This window comes from Staurois parvus, unplaced genomic scaffold (assembly GCF_062004578.1).
Source record: "Staurois parvus isolate SC_StPar_1 unplaced genomic scaffold, SC_StPar_1.0 ptg000253l, whole genome shotgun sequence".
Lineage (NCBI taxonomy): Eukaryota > Metazoa > Chordata > Amphibia > Anura > Ranidae > Staurois > Staurois parvus.
In genome coordinates, this window is record NW_028318049.1 from 907594 (window position 1) to 927045 (window position 19452).

The window sequence follows — 19452 nt, forward strand, 5'->3', positions numbered from 1 at the left end:
GGACCCTGCATTCACTATATCTGGTCTCCCAGGACCCTGCATTCACTATATCTGGTCTCCCACAGTACACACAACATGGAAATGCAATTATTTTAGTAAATATAAACTTCTAAATACCTTTTCTCATCAGCAGCTACAGCAGTCTTGTGACTTCTATCAGTGTCCAGCCGAACACTGGTTAAAGCTTGTAGGAGGAGATTTCTTTCTGCTCTAGGAGGATGCAGAACCCCTGACCTCTGTCTGGACAGTGCTAATTGGCCCTGTGTTAATCACATTCTCCCAAGAGAAAAAAAAAAACCTCTCTAGCAATACACACTGAACTGAGCATGTGCAGAGTGACTCCACTCAATATGTCTTATCAGGAGATAAGAGGTGGACACTGGAAGAAGGGGAGGATCAGAGAAGACAGGATCAAACATCGTTTTTACACAATGCAGAGGATTAACCCCTTAGTTTCCACAGCAAGTATAACAAGCATGCTTTACTGATTTCACTTTTGTGTGTTTAGTAACACTTTAAAAGAAACATTGTCTTTATTAAAGATCTTCTAGCTGGACTCGAGGCCCATGAATACGTCTGTGGTGAATTGTCAGCTATGTTGTGTGTTAAGGCATCCCATTGACATGAATTGGTGGCATCACATCAAATTGTCCTGAAAACGGGACATGCCACAAAATTTGTAATTCGCTACAAGGAACTGTGGTGCATTGCCATGCATTGCGGTGCGCTGCTATTAGCATGACACCCAGGTAACCAACATTACCTTCGGGGGCCCTCTCTCTCCCCCTCTCTCTCTCTCCCCCCTCTCTCTCTCTCCCCCTCTTCCCCCCTTCTCTCTCCCCCTTCTCTCTCTCTCCCCATCTCCCTCTCCCCCTTCTCTCTCTCTTCCTCTCTCTCCCCCTCTTTCCCCCTTTTCTCTCCCCTTCTCTCTCTCCCCCCCTTCTCTCTCTCCCCCCTTCTTTCTCACCCCCCTTCTCTCTCCCCTTCTCTCCCCCCTCCCCCCTTCTCTCTCCCCCTGCTCTCTCTCTTCCCCTTCTCTCTCTCCCCCTTCTCTCTCTTCCCCTTCTCTGCCCCCCCATCTCTCCCCCCTTTCTCTCTCTCTCCCTTTTCTCTCTCTCCCCCTGCTCTCTCTCTCCCCCTCTTCCCCCCCTCTCTCCCCCTTCTCTCTCTCTCTCCCCCTCCTCTCTCCCCCCCTTTTCTCTCCACTTTTTCTCTCTCCCCCCCTGTCTTCCCCTCTCTCCCTCTCCCCCTTTCCCTATCTTCACAGTATAGATTTCCTTTACATTGGACCTGCCATCCAATATATTTCCATGTTAGGTCCGTCCATGCTAAGCAATGTGTCAGTGCAGCACTTCCAGATATTTATCATTCACAGATCAATAAACTCCCATGCCTTCATGAGCTTGTTTTCCCCAGCAGAAAGGCACCATTTTTGTTCAGGCATCATCCAGGATCAGAGGTGACAGTCTTGTAAATCCTGGTGCCTGTGCAGTTCCTGGCTGAGTTCAAAAATGTCTGACACAGATCAGCCCCCCTGCCGCAGCCTCTCATTGTGACTTGCTACAAAGTTACAATGTACAGTTTGATCACTGGCAGAGGGGAGACTGGGGAAAGCTTCCTCCTGCCTGCAGCAGATTAATTACACCATCTCCACCTAGGCAAAGTCACCACTTGGAGCTCAGAGGGTGGCTCTTAAATAAATGATAAAAGGTGGAGATTTTCCATGCAATGATACTGCTACTGTGTATTGTGCCGTGTCAGGGATGTATTCATGCAGACTTGCACGGCTCCCTTCACACTTACGCGACTTCAAAATCTTGCGTTTTTTCCATTGCGACTTTAAAAGTGCAACTTGATGCGACTTTGGATGAGTGCAACTTTGGCTTTGACCAAGGATAATTGTTTCTGCTGTACAAAGTCGCACACAGGTTGCATGTACAACATTCAGCTGTGATTTTCATGCAAATCTGGAGAGTTTACATGAAGTCTATGGCCCTCAGGTCGCATGAAAGTCGGACCAAAATAGTGCAGAAACTACTTTGAAGTCGCACAGATATGAATGGTACCCATTGGGAAACATGGGGGAGGGCGACTTCTCATGTGACTTTGGACCCCAAAGTCGCATAAGTGTGAATGGAGCCTAAAGTCGCATGGAAAGTCGCATAAGTGTGAATGGAGCCTAAAGTCGCATCGGCTGCTTTCAGATCCTGATTGCACACAGATTGTCAGGTTCTTCATGTGACATGTCGCAGCGTCCAGTCCTGAGAGTGGCCATGAGAGCACACGGGGGAGGGGGAGGCTGTAGAGCGCCGTGCGGCCGTTACTTGTAATCTGGCATCCATGGAACATTTTTCCTCTATCAGGCAGGAAGTAGAAATGCTTCCTCTTTCTCTGATAACTTTGTGTTCTTCTGTAAATATGTAACTAGTGAAGGCTCAGGGATGGGGGGGGGGGGGGGAACGTGTATTCTAGGAGGATGCTGGGGAACTACAAGAACCAGCATACTATCCTGACAGATGACACATTTTGAAGCAATTTGTGTGAAATTACAGGGAGTTATATTGTCATTTTTCTGTCTGATAGGGCAGATTTTCCTTCACCTCCTGTATAGAGGCACAGCAGAGGGTGAGCAGTCGTCTCTGAAGTAGAGGGAATTCCCCCCAATGGGATCCCATTCAGAATGAACAACACATGAGGTCCAGGTTCACACCTATGTAGGTTGCGAGTGAGCCGCGTCTGCGTTGCGTTTTGCACCTGCGTTTTTGATGTGTTTTGCTAATTTTTCTTGTTGCTAGGCAGATTTAGAACGCAGCAAAAATGCACGACATGCTTTTCTGCAGCGTTTCCATTGAAGTCTATAGAACCAAAAACGCAAATTCCTGCGTTCAAAAAAGTCCCCGACCCTTTCCAAAAAACGCACCGGGTGAAAATGCACAGGTGTGAACGTGTCCCATAGGAAACCATGTTAAAAAACAGAAAACACTGCAGAACACGCTTCGGTGTGAACCTAGGATAAGGTGTGCCTGGGGCAGCAATGCAAATGTCTGGTCTCAGATCTGCCCTGTGAGATGTCTGACTGCACACAGTCTCCTGGCCCCTGAGTCTACATAACTGTGTTGAATCATCCTATAGGTACTTCTATTTCTTGGGGTTAAATCCGACCTCCGGCCTTCCCTTCTGTCTTGTACAGTTGTACCAGCTCCTCTCCTGTCCTAAAATTGCTTACTCTGATTTCACTGCACACTGTGAGCTTCTCACAATGTGCATTAGAAGATGCAACAACAGAGAGCCCACCTCATTTTCTGGCTGGAGGACGTCCAGCATCATCTATTCTTTCTTCCCCAGCCTGGCCTGTCCCTTTAATTTGTTGGCTTTAACTTCTGTTAATTGTGGAGGCTCAGCATCACGTGAGCAATTCCTAGAGCAGTTTGCATGCAAAAGCACTTATCAAGGAACACCCACTCTTCCAGACTGACATCCACCCATCAAGACATTGGGAAATTTTCACTCCTCAAAAGAGCCAGCCCTCTTCTTGCATCAGGATGGAGGGTTCTCTTGAGAGGAGTACTCAGGCAGGGTGCTGTGATATTTTCAGAAAGCTATGTACAACCCCTCCCACCAGCCATGATCTGCCTGCATTGCATAGGGAAGCACTGAGACCCAGTGAATACATCAAGGGATCTAAAATGAGGTGTTTAATACAGGTAGATTAAACTTTTTTAACCACTTAAGGACCACCCGCCCATAATGTACTGCAGACAGGCGGCAGCTACAGGCAGAGCAGGGGCGGACTGACCATTTGGGAACTCAGGTACTGCCCGAGGGCCCGGGGTCAATAGGGGGCCCCGTGAGATGCCCCTGGTACCTTTCATAGGCTTTTTTGGGTGTGGTTTGAATGTGGGTGAGGACACAGGGGCCCCATGATCCCCTATTGCCCGGGGGCCCCATGAGTTGTCAGTCCACACCTGAGACAGAGTGATCCCAGTAATCAGGACTCAGTGGTCAGTCATAACTGCTTTGCATCTCTTCCTATTGAGCTGCGATTGGCCCACAGCTCTCACATGGTACATGGGCCAATCACAGCACCCTGTACCATGTGATAGCTGTATCCCATCACAGAACACTAGTGTTCATGACAGTTCAAAGCAAGCATTGCATTGCAGGTGCAATAATCTTTATTGCTCCTGCAAAGCAAAGTGTAATAAAAATCCCTGATCACCACCATCCCCGCCCAGTAGTACAGTGTTACTATGGTAACACTGAACTCTTCTGTTGAAAGTATTTTATTTTTTTAACAAAGAAAATTGTAAAAGAAAATGTAAATATTGAAAAAAAAAATTTTTTTTCCAAACTGCTTGCCCACCATCTGCCCGCAATGTGCAGGCAAGCGGCGGCTCTGGACAGTGACATACTCTTATGTCGCTTTCTATTTCCGGCTTGCATGCACCATCAGCTGCCCCCGTCGGTCCATGGAGAGAAGAGAGAACACCGCACTACATTTTTTTACATACATGTTAGATTAGCACATTTAACCCTTTGATTGTCCCTGTTAACTCCATGATCACCTTGTCACCCAGCCAGTGCCATTAGTACATATTAGTACAGTTTCCGTATATATAACATTTTTCATGGATCACTGTATTACCGCCACTATCGACATCAGACAGCATCAGGATCAGTTAGCGCCCCTCCCAGACAGGGTCAGCAAGGGTTAGATTGCCCGCACACTATTACACTCACTCTATAGGTCGCTGATCACCGCCATTACTAGTATAATGTTTGTACAGATCAACATTGATCATGAACAGAACTATACTAGTGCCTCCTTATTGCAGTGTTAGCAGGATCGGCCCATTCGCTGCTAGCACTAGCGCTTAGCCCTTCCTCTGTCTTTTACGGAAGATTTGTATCAATTGATTGTGGGCCAAGGCATCTTATACGCACAACAATACATGACCGCCCACCCTCGTTACGCGCCCCGCTACCTTCCACAGCTTTCTCGGGCTCTCTTGTCCCACCGGGGAACCCAAGAATGCAGCTGGCTGATCAGAGACCTGAATGGCTCCAATCATCTCTATGGTCTAAGAAACCGGATGCAACAAGCATTTCATGATTTCTTTTTCCCTAGATAGAAGCAGCGACATTTTAAATTTGAGAAATCATCTGATCACACCGATTTTGGTGAGATCAGATGCTTTAAGGGCAAAGGAGAGATCTAGAGTCTAATAGACCCCAGATTTCTCAGAAAAGAGTACCTGTCACTGATTATTGATATCACAGAGGATATCAAGGGCAGTAATTCTAGCACTAGACCTTCTGTGTAAATATAAAGTGGTAACCTGTAAAGGCTTTTAAAGCGTCGCTTGAATATTAAAAATTTACATAATTTTCACTGTTGCACAATTTTAAAGCATGCAATGTTTGATACCTATTTACTTGGTGTAACATCATCTTATATTATATCAAACAATTGGGCAATATATTGTGTTTTTGTGAATTTAAATTCCAGAAAGTGTATTTTTTCTAAAAATTTGCATTTGAAAAATCACTGTGCAAATATTGTGTGACCAATTTCAGCACCCACCGTTTAATTCTCTAGGGCCTCTGCTTTTGAAAAAATATATAATGTTTTGGGTTCAAAGTAATTTTCTAGTAAAAAAAATGTTTTTTCATGTAAACAAAAAAGACTTGGTCTTCAAGTGGTTAGAAGAGTGGGTGATGTGTGACATAAGCTGTTAATGTTGGCCCTGAAATGCCAGGATTGTAGAAGCACCCCCCCCCCCCCCCAAATGACCCCTTTTTGGAAAGTAGTGATGGGCCGAACACCCCTCCTGTTCAGTTCGCGGTTGAACATTCGAACCTAATGAAAGATTGACTGCGAACTTCGAACCAAGACAGTTTACTAAGCGGTATCTTACCATATCTAAGTATGCGGTAAGATACCAAACAGCTACTAAAATACGGTGTGAGTTATATTATTAAGTCATACGTCATAAGTCATTTTAGCAGTGAAAACATTCTTTAATGTTACAGCTGTCAGTGGTGTTCCCCGCTGAATGTAAAAAGAATTTAAAACATTTTTTAAAAAACGGCGTGGGGTCCCCCCCATCCATACCAAGACCTTTGAGTCTGGTATGGATTTTGAGGGGAACCCCCACACCAAAATTACAAAACAAAATGGCATGGGGGTCACCATAAAATCCATACCAGACCCTTATCCGAACATGCAGCCTGGTAGGTCAGTAAAGGGGGTGGGAGTGAGGACCCCCTCCCACCCTCCTCAACCATACCAGGGTGCTTTGGGGCAGCACCTTGTCCCCATGTTGATGGGGACAAGGGCCTCTTCCCAAAACCTGTGGCTGGTGGTTGTGAGGGTCTACGGGGGGGGGGGCTTATCGGAATCTGGAAGCCCCCTTTAACAAGGGGCCCCCAGATCCAGGCCCCCTCCCCGTGTGAATGAGTATGGGGTACATGGTACCACTACTCATTCACAAAAAAAAATGTGTAGTGTAAAAAATGACAGTCTTTGATAAGTCCTTTATTAAAACAAGAATTTATTAATGTCCCCCAAAGTAGATTTAACGTCAATCACGATGACCGCCAACCGGAAAAAAAAAAGAAAAAAAAACCCCTCTGCTCTCGACCCTAGCTCCCACCGTCTGATAGCTGCATCAGCCTGACAGTTCTTAAATACTGTGATGATGTCCCAAGGAGGGGTCGCCCAGGTGACATCACTGTTTGGCCCCGCCCCCTTGGGACATCATCATGCTCTGTGATTGGCCAAAGCTTTGCATTTGACCTGTAGTCAGGTACATTGCTTTGGCCAATCACAATGCACTGTCAGGGCGCAGTGCATTATGGGGCTCTGCGGGTGAACAGCCCTCCAAATGCCCTTACCGTTCATCTGTTCGCCAAACACACTTACGTTTGACTCTAACATCAATCCCAACTCTATTGGAAAGTAGACACTCCAAGGTATTTGCTAAGGGTCATGGCGAGTATTTTGCAGATCTCATTTGTTGCCACCAAGTTTTTGGAAGATGAAGAAAGAAAAAAAAAATTACTTTTTCTTTTTTTCTTTTTCAAAGCTCTGTGCCAAAAATGATATCTGAAAAATATTCACCATGCTTCTTATCAAATTCCTTGGGGGGCCTTCTTTTCAAAAAGGTGTTATTTGGGGGGGGGGGGGTTGTACTATCCTGGCATTTCAGGGCCTCCAAAACTGATAGGTAATGAGGAAGTGACATGAAGAAATATGCCCTTTGAACGCTTGAAGGTGGTCATTGGATTTTGGGCTCCTGTATGTGACTAGGCTGCCAAAAAGTCTGACATGTGGTTTCCCCATACTCGGGAGAAGTAGCAGAGTGTGTTTTGGGCTGTTATTCCATATATACCCATGGCATGTATGAGCAATTTAAGTGAAAGCTTTGTGTAAAAAAAATATAATACAATTGTACAATATACTGTATATGTAAAGTGCTGCGTAAATTGAATAAGTACCTGTAATAAATAAATAAATTCTTCACATGTCAGTGAGATCACATGACCCAGCCCACTTCATCTACCAGCTGTTGCAGGTTGGCATTTGATAGCAGAACACATAAGAGGATATTGGATTTTATAACTAGTTGATATCAGAGTTGTGCAGTTTTAGCATAGCAGAACAGATTTATTCTGTCTGCTGAAACATGAGACTGCCAGAGGTTACAAAGACGAAACATGTGCCAGATGTAACCCTGAATGGAAGGGCTCTCCTCCATCAAGGATTTTGGGCAATGCTGGGTAAGGATGAGTGGAGTGATTTGGACAACATTGATTTTGCTGTGAACTTTTCTCCTTGGGTGGAATTTTTTTCATTGCAGAAAATTTAAATTTTGCTAATTTAAAAAAATTGTTTTTTTTTCATCAAAACCTGATTATTGCCAAAAATTTCAGGGAACTGAAAGCTCCCAGTTTCTCTGATCCCTACTCGGGATGCTTGTCATCCACCAATGTTGGTCCTCCCTTGTTAACCCCTTCACCAGCGAACGGCTAACTGCTCAGCGATACAGGCAGACGCGCGGTAATCTGCGGCCGTGCGCTGTACAGACATCTGTAGTGTCAAAGGCAGGCGTATGTAGCGGGGGGGGGGGGGGGGGATCTGCGGCCTCCGGCAGATGTGGAATTGGATAGCGCTCACATTCCTGCAGAAAATAGGACAGGATTGTGTTTTTCATTAGCAAAACAGGATGTTGTTGTGTTGTTGGGGGAAGGAAGATGCTGAGCTTTCTCTAATGAGAAGGATGGGGATTGGGGCGGGGGTGAAGGATAGTCTGCAGTGAGGGTGGGATAGTCTGCGGGATGGAGAGTGTGTAGGATGGAGGGATAGACTGCAGGGAGAGATGGTCTGCAGGTGGGGAGAGTTAGTCTTTAGAATGGGGGTGTAGTCTGCAGGATGGGAGAGTTCGTCTCTAAAATAGGGGCATAATCTGTAGGATGGATGCATAGTCTGCAGGGAGAGATAGTCTGCAGGATGGGTGAGTTGTTCTGTAGCATAGGAGCATAGTCTGTAAGGTGCAAGGGATAGTTTGTAGCATGGATGCATGCATGGTCAGCAGGGGAGAGAGAATGCAGGATGGGAGAGTAAGGCTCACCATACACTTTACAATCTGATTGTACAATATCCTTTAAATCTACCAACAAGTATGTAGTACAAGAGCCCGTCTGACTGGGTATATATTGATTGGCTAGATTAGGTAGGTCCTCATTTTTCTGGATGGAAGGCTGATTGTACAAAGGTTGTTTGGTGAGATTGTAAGGTGCATGGTGAACATTAGTCTGTAGAATGGGGACATTCAGTAGGATAGGGTGATCAGTCCGCAGAGTATGGAAGCATGCTATATATATATATATATATTTATATGGGTACCTGTATTCTGCAGGATAGGGCAGTGGAGGGGATGGAAGTGGCCCAACCAAAATAAGTCGGTATGGTCTGCCGAATGACTGACTTAGGATAGGCTTCATGATGGGGAGAGATGTTCTGTGACTGGATGGATTGGGTGGGATAGTCTGCAGGATTGAAAGGATTCCCTTAGAGGTCCAGCCAGGGTGGTCTTCTGGGATAAAGGGGGGTAATCTGCAGAATGGAGGACAGGGCAGGGTAGACTGAAGATGGAGAGGGATAGTCTGCAGCACGGGGAGCGATGCACTGGGAGAACAGGGCATTGGGTCTTGGGATGGTGTATAGTCTTGGATATGAAGCGATAGTCTGCAGGGACATGGTGGGAGGGAAGTCGGATCTTGTAGAAAGGGAGCGGTGTTTACTTCCTCTCATTGTAAGACGCTCGTGGTGTAAACAAAACTCCATCTGCTGAAATCCTCACCCCTCCCATCTGTTACGCACCCCCCCCCCCCCTTCAGGGTACCTGACTTCCCTATATCCACAGTCTGGAGGCATTATAATATAATACACCCCATCCCCTTCCCTCATTCCCTATTTCTTCCCTCCTGTCCTTTTCTAACACAGAGAACAGGGAACTGCACAGAACACATCCCAGTGTAAATGACATTCATCAAAATACAGGGAATATAAAAAGTCTACACGCCCCTGTTAAAATGTCAGGTTTCTGTGATATAAAAAATGAGACCATGATAAATCATTTCAGAACTTTTTCCACCTTTAATGTGACCTATAAACAGTACAACTCAATTGAATAACAAACTGAAATCTTTTAGGTGGAGGGAAGTAAGCATAAAAAACTAAAACAATAAGGTTGCATAAGTGTGCACACCCTTAAACTAATACTTTGTTGAAGCACCTTTTGATTTGATTCCAGCACTCAGTTTTTTGGGTATGAGTCTGTCAACATGGCACATCTTGACTTGGCAATATTTGCCCATTCTTCCTTCAAAAACACTCCAAATCTGTCAGATTGCGAGGGCATCTCCTGTGCACAGCCCTATTCAGATCACCCCACCCTGAGGCTAAATGCCGTCATGCTTAAATGGGAAGGTGGTGCAATCCCTCCAGCAAGGCATGTGGTGGTTGATCTGGTCTTGGGGATGGGTTTTAGGGCAAATGACCTCTATGCCCTCATTCATGTAACTGGGAGCTGGGAGTACTCCATAAACTTCACTAGGCCAGAAGGTCTTGACCTGTTTTGGGAACGGTATGAGGCTCAGTGCAGGTCACGCCCTGAATGGGAAGGTCTGGCACCAGTTGTCTCACAGAGATCAACAGTGAAAAAGATAACCATCATCCTCAGTAATGAGTGTTCCTGCTCGGGACCTAGAGGTCTGGTTGAGGCATTATGAGGAGGTTTTGACAAAACCTGATAAAATTCTTGATGAGCGCAACATCTGGACTGGGGGTTGGTCGGTGACGGTCAGGTTGGCCAGGGATGGGAACGTTGTCCATCACCTGCCCTCCTCTGCTTTTATAGGGAGGGATATGATGACTATTTTCTACCCTGGTCAGCCAAAGCTGTGTCACCAGTGTGGAGAAAAGGAGCATTTTAGCTCCTCCTGTTCAGCCTCAATTTGTTCAGTGTGACGGGGTAAGGTTCATGTGGCCAAGGACTGCACCCAGATAAGTTGCAACCTGTGCCTACGCCTTGGCCACCCCTACAGCCAATGTCCTGAGGCTTGGCTCAATGTGGAGAAAGCAGTGATAAATGAACTATTGAGGCTGGACAGGTTGAAGGGTGAGGCCCCTGGTGTAACATCCTCCTCTCAGGTGACTGACTCCTCTGGTTTTGTTCAAGATCCCTCCCCAATTCCACTGGCCACCCCTCCTGTGTCTGGAAGTATTCCTTCTGTGCCTGTCTCTGTGTCCCCCCCAACCTACTGTACCCACTCCCCTTGTGTCAGAACCTTCCAAATCTGTGCCCCCTGAGTCAGTTATCCCCCGTGAGTCTTCCCATCCCACGTCTGACTTGAAGGAAGACCCCCCACACACACCAGGAGTGGTAGAGGGTGGCAAAAATTGTGCTGCCGTCTCCTCTGTAAAGAAGTCTTATGTGATGACTTCTAACAAAAAAGATGAGATGAGAGCATCTCTAAGTCTGACTTGCAGTACCTAGAGGGGAGAAGGAAGATTGTGAGGCAGAAGAGGCAGGCAGTGAGGACGGAACAGGGACGGGAAGCTCCAGTGCCCGTCTCCAACTGTTTTTGAGCCTCCAATTTAAATATTTCCTCATCGGGCACTTCTTCTGAGCGTAGTTCAGAATATGAAATGGAGTTTGAGGAGGCCTCGAGAAAGAGAGAGGCTTCTGGTGATGAGCAGCAGAGAGGCGCTAAGAAGCAATCTACCCAATAACTCAAATGGTGGTTCCCCCTCCGCTAAAAGTGGCAACAGTAAATGTTGCCAGCATTAAGTCGGTAGGTCTCCTTCTATGGCCTTCTTTTTGTTCAGACAATTAGATGCTGAAATTTTTATTTTTGCAAGAGACTGGCTCACCTCCTTGGCAGATATTCATTTGGCCAAGAGAGAGTGGAGGTATGGTCCATCTTACTGGTCTCTTGCGGCCGATGCTTACAGTGGTGTGGCGGTGTTGTTTAAAACTGACATGGTAAATGTCCGGCAGGTTATTGAGGTTGAGATTGGGAGATGTATGGTCTTAGACATCCTTGTGGGAGGGCAGGACCTGCTCCTAATTAATGCTTATGGGGTGCATACAAAGAGGGACAGAAAATGCCTTTTTACAAGGATTAAGCCATTTCTATTTACATCCCAGCAAGTGGTCTTTGGTGGTGACTTTAATACTGTGACTAGGCCCAAGGACAAGAAGGACTTCAAAGACAAGCTGGGATATGATAGAGTTTTTTTGAATAGTATGGTTAAGGATGCTGGTCTTGTGAATGTGCATATTAAGCACCTCCCAGATGACACAGGGTTCACCTTTCATTGAGGTAATAGCCAGGTTAGGATAGATTTTTTTAAAAGAAGACCTCTGCTTTCTCTCCCCCAGTGGTGCAGGCAGTAGAGTTCTCTGATCACTAGGCTATCTGTGGCCTTGAATGCTTTAAACTCCCCTCAGAGGGGCAAGGGCATCTGGAGATTGAATTCGACTCTCCTCAAGGAAGAACACGTTACACAATCCTTTGAGGAATTCTTTCAGGCACAGGTGACCATCCTGGACTTTTGTAGCAGCAAGACTGAGTGGTGGGAGCTGACCAAAAATAGGATTGCTGGATTCTTCAGGGGCCAAGCCAAAAGAAGACAGTTTGATAGATACATGACCTACCAAAGTTTGCGGAGGAAGCTGGATATGCTTGTTTTGAGAGGAGGAGATCCTGGGGAAATCTCTGAGGTGAAACTCCTCCTCAGGAAGTGTCAATATGACTGGCATGCCTCTTTGGTTCTGGAGAGGGACTATGGGAAGTACCACTCGCCTGACCCTTAAGAGAACTGCAAACAAGGTGTAGCTGTTAAGATGGTCATTGGCCTTAAGGACAGTACAGGTTCCTTGAAAAAGTCCAGGTCGGGGATCCTGGAGGTCGTGAGGTCCTTTTTATGCTGAGCTTCTTGGGAGGAAAGAGCTTGACCGAGGCATGATGGAAATCTTTTTGGACTCTACTCCAGGTCTAAATGATGGAGATGTTCCACTAATGAGTTTGACAGAGGAGATCACAGTTGAAGAGGTGATGAGGGTAATTGAGCAACTAGCTATCAAAAAGTCACCTGGACCGGATGGCTTGATGGCTGAGTTTTACACAGCTTTTAAGTCTATTCTGGCCCCCCATTTGGTAGAGATTTTTAACAGCTGAATCGCTGAGGGAATGCTTCCCCCTTCCATGAGGCACTCAGCTGTAATTCTTCTGTCAAAAGGTAAGGATCCTTTGATGATTGAGAATTGGTGCCCCATCAGCCTTCCCAATGCTGATAGAAAGGTGCTGGCAAAGATACTTTTCTGGCGCTTATCGCCAGTAGCAGTCTTTGCTTTCTCGCCATCAGCACTGTTCGGTCCAGGACAGGATCACCTTCACCTTGGTGTTAGCTGTCTGGGAGGCCCTGGAGCAGTGCAGGGCTGCAGGCTGGGGAAAGTATTTGCTGGCATTGGATCAGGCAAAGGCTTTTGATCGTGTCAACCATTATTACCTGTGGTTGCTCCTTAGTAAGTACGGTCTGCCAGGTGGCTTTGTTGATTGGTTGAAAGTCTTGTATAAGGGGGCGGAAAGCTTCCTTCTTGTTAATGGTTGGGTTGGGCAGTCCTTTGTGGTTGGCTCTGGGGTGCGCCAGGGTTGTCCTCTGAGTCCCCTGCTCTATGTGTTTGCAATCGACTACTTTATCAGGAGGCTAGAGAGCAGCATGTTGTGTGGGGTGCCAGTGGGGCTCCTGGGTGAGCCACCTTTGAGGGTTGTTGCCTATGCGGACGATGTGTCAGTGATTGTCACTGGGATGGATGAAGCAGAGGAGGTGGTCTCTCTGACATCACGGTACTCTGAAGTATCAGGCTCCAAGATGAATCAGGATAAGAGTAAAGTTTTCTGGATGGGAAAGGAAGGTGAGGTGTTTGATCTCCCGGACGCCTTTCCAACGCCCCAGGAAAAAATGAAGATACTAGGCATTGAATTTGGACCCGTCGATTATGGCCTTAAAAATTGGGAAGGCAGACTGGAAGTTGCCAATACTAAGGTGGTGAGCTGGAAAAGATGGAAGTTATCACTGAGGGAAAGGGTTGATTTGATTAAGACTTACCTGATTCCGATCTTCTTATATGTCAGCTTTGTCTGCGTCTTGCCAGTGTCTCTCTATGTGTCTCTAGTGTGTTCTTCCGGATGCTGTGGGGGAACAGATTGAACCTCATCAAGAGGATTGTCATCTATCTGTCCAGGAGGGAGGAAGACTTAGGTATGGTCAACCCAGGTCTTTTCTTTTCACTGCTTTTATCAAGTTTAACATTGGTAATATGCTTACAGTGGAACCCCCTAGATGGGCAGGCATGTTTGATCTTATTTTAGGCCTTTTCTATGACTTTAAGAAAATGTTGGTCAAGTGCAGAATCTCAGGGGTCATTGTGATCAGCTTCCAGCCTATGTCTCTCCATGCCTTAAGTTGCTACGGCAGTGGTGATTGTCGGCTGAAGATCTCAGATCCGCTCCAAGGAAAGTCCTTATGAGCCAAGTCTTGAACGAAGTCTTTCATGCCCCTCTGGCCTTAAGGGATTGCGCAGGTGCAATTATGAGGGAAGGGTTAAGGCTGATTAATTTGGATAGAGTCCCCCTTAAATTTAGGGATCTGGCCTGGCTGTGCTTCCACGGGAGGCTGTAATTTGAAATGTCGCAGTGAGATGCATCGTGGTTGTCTTCAGGAGTGTGCAGATGAGGAGGAGACTATGGACAATGTCCTCCAGCAGTTCAGAGTATTTCAGGAGAGGAGAGTTAGATAGAGGAAGGAGCAGAGTCCTCCAGCAGTGCAGAGTATTTCCAGAGAGAATAGTTAGAGGAATAAGCAGAGTCCTCCAGCAATGCAAAGTATTTCAGGAGAGGAGAGTTAGATAGAGGAAGGAGAAGAATCCTCCAGCAGTGCAGAGTATTTCCGGAGAGGACAGTTAGATAGAGGAAGGAGAAGAGTCCTCCAGCGGTGCAGAGTATTTCAGGAGAGCAGAGTTAGAGGAAGGCAGAGAGTCCTCCAGCAGCGCAGAGTGTTTCAGGAGATGGCATTTAATTACAGGAATTAGAACCCTCTCCATGTATGTGTTCCTCAGTGGTGGTTGTGATGTGATGGTTTTCAGGTCAGCTGACTCCATTCCCCTAGCCCTGCTGGTAGTAGTTAACATTAAATGATGTTCCAGCTTTGTGGAGCACATGACCTGCTGCCTGTCAGTCTGAGATTACTTGGAATGTGATTCTCAATGCCGGGAGCTTGTGTCCGCACTCACTGCTGCAGCATGTCTAAGAGAACACTGTCTGCTGCCAGTAAAAAAGCCGCCCTGGACCACATTAAAGAGAATCTTTATGTAAATCCGTCTGTCGATGTGATCCGGAGGGGTCAGACCCCAGTAAGGTTGGATCATTTTAGTGCCAACATGGCAATGGTAGACCGATGTGGCTGGGAGCGCAGCGAGCACCTTTGTGCATGTAGCTGGGTGCAGTAGACTGGCTCAGTCTCCTCAAGGTAAGAGGACATACAGATTGTAGATCTGTAAACCATAGCAATGTGCTACACCAATGCTGGTCCAGAAGGATATTTTACTGAATAATCAACATTATGAAAGCCAGCACATCTTTGGGGTTCACACACTTCATCAGGGTTTAAGTATCATGTGACTGCAGCAATGCTTGGACTTGGAGCGGTTTAGAAATATCTGTAGATTTCATTTGAGAAGTTAGAATTAATAGTTAGTGTAGCATTGTTGTCTGCAGATTTGTAGAAACCACCCGCCTTGCCCTTCTAACACCAAGGAGCCATGGCATCCTACCTGCAGCCTTGTCCTATGTACAGGCAAAGGCCCGGAGCTACACATTGTCCTACAATTATTTCCTGTACTATAGGTCAGAGGGTCAGGTTCAACATACAGTTTGATGCCGAGCTTTCTAGATACCAGGGAAGCAAAGCAAGCCTAAGAATCAGTATACCTACCAGTGAGCCTTCCAGAGGGGACCCTACAGACACAACGGTACACCCTTCAGCAGGTGGGTGCTTCAGGGAAAGGACTGTCCAAGCAATGGGTCTTGCCATCTGAAAGAACCAGCCTGGCATTGATGGATGGCAAGCTCTTTTATAGCACTAGTGTTGGGGGGAGCGGGGTTTGTGTACAAAGAGTTCGCTCAGTCTTGGTGGGATGGTGTAAAAAAGTTCACCCAGTCTTGGTGGGATGGTGTACAAAGAGTTCGCCCAGTCTTGGTGTGATGGTGTACAAAGAGTTCACCCAGTCTTGGTGGGATGGTGTACAAAGACTTCGCCCAGTCTTGGTGGGATGGTGTACAAAGAGTTCACCCAGTCTTGGTGGGATGGTGTACAAAGAGTTCGCCCAGTCTTGGTGGGATGGTGTACAAAGACTTCACCCAGTCTTGGTGGGATGGTGTGCAAAGAGTTCGCCCAGTCTTTGTGGGATGGTGTACAAAGAGTTCACCCAGTCTTGATGGAATGGTGTACAAAGAGTTCGCCCAGTCTTGGTGAGATGACAAGTTCTGGGCACCCTTCAAGCCTGTGCGCTTGTGGTAATATATAGTAAGGCACATGTTACCATAATACATTATCTGCGCAGGTCTTGATGAGGCTCAAAGCTTGAGGTTTAGCTGAAATTGGGCAACTCTTCACATACATTGTGTATTGTATGTAATAGTATAAAAACATGCACTGCTATACAGTGAAGGAAATAATTATTTGATCCCCTGCTGATTTTGAATGTTTGCCCACTCACAAAGAAATGATCAGTCTAAAAATTGAATGGTAGGTGTATTGTAACACTGAGAGACAGAATAGCAACAAAACATTTCAAAAGAAATGTATGTCTAACAAATGATGCATCGATTTGCATGTTCATGAGGTAAATAAGTATTTGATCCCCTTCACAAAACATGACTTAGTACTTGGTGGCAAATCCCTTGTTGGCAATCACAGAGGTCAGACGTTTCCTGTAGTTGGCCACCGGGTTTGCACACATCCCAGGAGGGATTTTGGCCCAATCCTCTTGGCAGATCCTCTCCAAGTCATTAAGGTTTGGTGGCTGACGTTTGGCAACTCGAACTTTCTGCTCCCTCCACAGATTTACAATCGGATTAAGGTCTGGAGACTGGCTAGGCCACTCTAGGACCTTAATGTGCTTCTTCTTGAGCCACTTCTTTGTTGCCTTGGCCGTGTGTTTTGGCTCATTGTAATGCTGGAACACCCATCCACTACCTATTTTCAATGCCCTGGCTGAAGGAATAAGGTTCTCACCCAAGATTTGACAGTACATTGCCCCGTCCATCATCCCTTTGATGCGGTGCAGTTGTCCTGTCCCCTTAGCAGAAACACACCCCCAAAGCAGAATGTTTCCATCACCATGTTTGACAGTTGGGATGGTGTTCATGGGGTCATAGGCAGCATTCCTCCTCCTCCAAACACGTTGAGTTGAGCTCAATTTTGGTCTCATCTGACCACAACACATTAAACCAGTCCTCCTCTGCATCATTCAGATGTTCAGTGGCAAACTTCAGAGGGACCTAGATATGTGCTTTCTTGAGCAGAGGAACCTTGCGGGCACTGCAGGATTTCAATCCTTGTCGGCATAGTGTGTTAATTGTTTTCTTGGTGACTGTGGTCCCAGCTGCCTGGAGATCATTGACAAGATCCTCACGTTTAGTTCTGGGGTGATTCCTCACTGTTCTCATGATCACTGACACTCCACGAGGTGAGATCTTGCATGGTGCACCAGACCAAGGGAGACTGACAGTTGTTTTGTGTTTCTTCCATTTGTGAATGATTGCACCAACTGTTGTCACCTTCTCACCAAGCTGCTTGGCGACAGTTTGGTAGCCCAGTCCAGCCTTGTGTAGGTCTACAATCTTGTCCCTGACATCCTTGGACAGCTCTTTGGTATTTGCCATGTTGGAGAGTTTGGACTCTGATTGTTTGATTGCTCCTGTGGACAGGTGTCTTTTATACAGGTAACAAAATGAGATTAGCAGCACTCCCTTTAAGAGACTGCTTCTAATCCTGCTGAATGAGAAGGGATCAAATACTTATTTCCCTCATGCACATGCATATCAGTGCAATATTTGTTAGACATGCATCTCTTTTGAATTTTTTGTTGCTATTCTGTCTCTCAGTGTTACAATACACCGAACATTAGATTTTTAGACTGATCATTTCTTTGTGAGTGGGCAAACATTCAAAATCAGCAGGGGATCAAATACTTATTTCCTTCACTGTAAATAAACAATAACGAATATAAATTTAATTGAGCAATGAAAGATCACACAGGCTCTAAAATATCATTCACGCCAGGATACCTCTGGATCTCCAGAATGGAACTTCCGTTCTCAATGAAGTTCACAAAGTTTAAAATGGATAGGAAGGACTCTCATAGTGTAGTAAATAAAAATCCTCCAATTTATTAAGATCAAAAATACAGAATAAAAGAACAAAACCAGCATAATCGCATATAACTGCTCTACAGGCATTCAACCTCCATTTGGCCTGGCTGACGCGTTTCCCAGAAACCACTAAGTAACTTATTCACTCCCTTGTCATATCACGCCTCGACTATTGTAACTCCCTCCTCATTGGCCTACCTCATCGCAGGCTATCCCCTCTCCAGTCTATCATGAATGCTGCTGCCAGACTCATCCACCTCACTAACCGTTCCATATCTGCCACCCCTCTCTGCCAATCCCTCCACTGGCTCCCAGTTGCCCAACGGATAAAATTCAAAACTCTGACAATAACATATAAAGCCATCCAGAACTCTGCCCCAATTTACATAACCGATCTTATCTCTAAATATCACCCAAACCGTACACTCCACTCCTCCCAAGACCTCCTGCTCTCTAGCTTCAATATCTCCTTCTCCCATGCTCATCTCCAAGACTTCTCCAGGGCGTCACCCATCCTCTGGAACTCCCTACCCCAATCTATCAGACTATCACCTACTCTACTTGCCTTTCGGCGATCACTGAAAACCTTTCTCTTCAGGGAAGCCTATCCCGCCCTCTGCTAATCCTGGAATTCTCTACTCTTTCAACCACTCCATCCCCCACAGTGACTACCTACTGTACCATTCACCCCTCCCTCCTAGATTGTAAGCTCCAAGGAGCAGGGCCCTCTAATCCCTTTTGTATTGAACTGTATTGTTACTGTATTGTCTCCCACTATAATGTAAAGCGCTGAGCAAACCGTTGGTGCTATATAAATCCTGAATAATAATAATAATATAACCGCTTTAATTGCGGACAATAGGGTGCGACTTGCAAGTTGCATGGTATGCAAATCACATGCCAATTCGCATCCGGTGTTACCGGGGACTTAATGCTCCATAGACCTCATTTTAGTAGAAGATTAATTGCTCGCTGTCACTCCTTTTAGGAAATTATTTTCAAGAAAAAAAAAAATAATCTGCCAAGCTCCTGCCATAACACCGATAGAGCGACATTCTCAAGTTTTTCGGTTCTTGATATTGACGTCATCCGTCTAGCCTGAGGCTCATTTTTGCCAGTCCATCTAATTATAATAAAGATATAAGGAAACCAATGAATGGATATCTGAAGCCGTCTTGTGAAAGGGTTAATGGGTTCCCTGGGTCTGGTTGGTTGACAATCCCCTCCTGACCTAAGGAGGATCTGAGAACACAAATGCTTCATTTATCGCTCGGTTGTCGTTGTCTTGAGATCGGAATCCAGGCGATCGCCTCCTCTTCTAGTATCGCCACCGCGAGCAAGACATAAAGGCCTTTTATTCCTGACATAATGCAGCAGGAAGCTGTTCAAATATTTATAAAGGAAAGCTTTCCTCCCACGTGTGAATACTTAGCGGAATATTTGTAC

At 46.0% G+C, this 19452-nt stretch overlaps 1 protein-coding gene across 2 annotated transcripts in view; it reads left to right on the forward strand.

Moving 5' to 3' along the window:
- Nucleotides 1-19452, forward strand: part of UBASH3B (ubiquitin associated and SH3 domain containing B) — a 156501-nt gene that overhangs the window by 45432 nt on the left and 91617 nt on the right. The window lies entirely within an intron of this gene.